The 1,995-nt window shown below is 64.4% G+C and overlaps 1 protein-coding gene across 2 annotated transcripts in view; it reads right to left on the reverse strand.

Moving 5' to 3' along the window:
• Positions 1 to 1,168, reverse strand: part of Zbtb7b (zinc finger and BTB domain containing 7B) — a 15,217-nt gene extending 14,049 nt beyond the window's left edge. The window contains exons 1-2 of one of the 2 annotated variants that reach the window (XM_015502796.2): positions 1,111 to 1,168; positions 857 to 957 (exon numbers count right to left, since the gene is read on the reverse strand). The gene's annotated coding sequence lies outside the window, so the exon portion shown is untranslated. The remainder of the gene's footprint in view (positions 1 to 856; positions 958 to 1,110) is intronic. The other variant, XM_015502798.2, reaches the window with a different exon arrangement.
• Between the last annotated feature and the right edge of the window lie 827 nt (positions 1,169 to 1,995).

The raw sequence follows: 1,995 nt of genomic DNA on the forward strand, positions 1-1,995 counted from the left end.
GGTGGGAGGGAGGGGATAGAAAGCTGGAAATTGAAAGCGAAGCCCCCCACCCCTTTGAATGGCAGCCTTCTGCCAGCAGCGCACATTATGTTCCACAACAACATAGTAGCGACCCCCATTCTGTGTAGGGGCAGGTGCGCCGGCGCCAGTGGGAACCAGTGGTAGGTAGGCGAATTCTTCCTAGTCACCCACCCTCCTCTAGGCTTTGAAAAGGTGGCGGCGGGACTAGAACCTGAAGGAAAGGAGTGGGATTGAGGCCGCGGGGGAAAGGGGTCGTTCGGAGGCTGTTGCAGAGCCGCACTACTACTGGGGAAAGAGCCCGGCTCGGAGAGCGCAAGAAACCGAATAGTCCAGCCGGTAACTTTCCCCCAAGCTGCGGCTCCTCGATCCCCCACCCCCCATGCAACTGGCCCGGGTCCAACCCACCGCGCCAGGGGGCAAGGGGGGGCGCGTTGTCCTAGTTAGAGTCCGTCAGCGTTTCCATTCCCTCAACTCGGCCGGGTCTGGGGTCTCCGGTAAAGTCCCAAGGAGACTGGAGGCACGCTCGGCGCCGCCGTACCCCCTCTCCATCCCGGAGCCGACAGTCTGTCTGGTCTTAGGAGAAGTGCAGAGAAAGTTTCTGGGGACCCTCTGCCCGGGGTTGGGGGGCGGCCGTAGTTTCTTCTCTACCTTGCCTCCCAGTTCAAACCAATCCCAAAGATCCGGGAAAGCAAAGAGAAGCGGTCTGGTGGGAATCTGGTCTGCACGAGCGTGTGTGTATGTAAGGGGGTCCCACTTACAGGACGGACGAAGGACACTGCAGTAGTCTCCAGTCTAGTGGACCCCAAGCCTGGAGACAAAAGTGGGGTACACTCACCTCTTGGCCGTCGGGTCCGCTGGCTGGAGCTGCTGAGGCACAGGGTGTGGGGAGAAGCGCGTCCCCCGCCAGGCCCGGGGGCTTGGGGCCCTGCTCCGGTCCTGGTCAGAAGGCCGCGGTCAGTCGCTCGCCGCTCGCTGCTGGGGGGCTCCTCCTCCGCCGCCCTCTGCCTCCTCCTGCTGCCCGCCCCCCTCGGCCGCCAAGAGCCGTACATTCACCTGGCTCCCACCCGCCCCCCTCAGGGCCCGCCTCACCTGTCCTGCTGTCTCACCTGTCCTCCAGCTTGCTTTCCCCCATCCCTCCCCCTCCCCCGCCCCCGGCCACCCCCAAACTCCCCCCCAACCCTTAGCAACACCCTCTGTCACTTCCTGGTTTTTACCCGCCCCCCGGCCCCCCTCCCTCCGCCCAATAAGGACATAAACTTCAACCCCTTCGTCCAGCCAGTCCCAGCAAGGCGCAGAGGATCCCTCCCTCCTTTTTCACTACCTTCCTCCAAGCTCTTACTTTGCTCTAGGAGCCTTTCCCACCCTCCTCCTTTCCCTCTTTCTTTCCTTCTCTCTATCTCCCTTCACCTGCCACGGTCCCTCTCCCCCGCGCTCGCTCTCTCCTTTCCAACCCCTATCTCTCCCAGTCCACCTTAACTCGAGCTCCGCCCCGGACCCCGGTCCAGCCCTCTGCCGCTGCTTCGCCCCGCCCCCTGCACTCCACCGCCCGGCCCGCCCATTGGCCTGAACACCCGCCCATCCCAAGTGGGTCCCGCCTTGCATGAAACCAGGGAGGGGGCGGGGCCGCGGGGCCGGTCTGAAACCTGAAGGGGAGGGGGAGGGGGCAGTGTCCGCAGCGGCCTGGGAATGGAGCACCCCCCCTTAGGGGCTCCCTCTTCTCCAAGAGGGGCTTCCTTAGGGTCAGCACCTCGAGAGGGAAGGGTATGAGAGGTTGAGGATAGGCTGGGTGCGGGTGAAGACCTAGGGTCTTGAGGGAGGGGGTCCCGTGAGGGGCTATAATCAGGTCAGGGCCCCAGGAGGGCGGGGGAGGGGGACACTCGGCCTTCAGCTTCGGCCCCTGCGCCCCACCCCCCACAGAAGGAGCGGGGGAGTTGAGGCTGCGGGCACCCTATGTCCCTCCCCACGCGTGATGGC

The sequence above is a fragment of the Marmota marmota genome, unplaced genomic scaffold (genome assembly GCF_001458135.2).
Source record: "Marmota marmota marmota unplaced genomic scaffold, marMar, whole genome shotgun sequence".
NCBI lineage: Eukaryota > Metazoa > Chordata > Mammalia > Rodentia > Sciuridae > Marmota > Marmota marmota.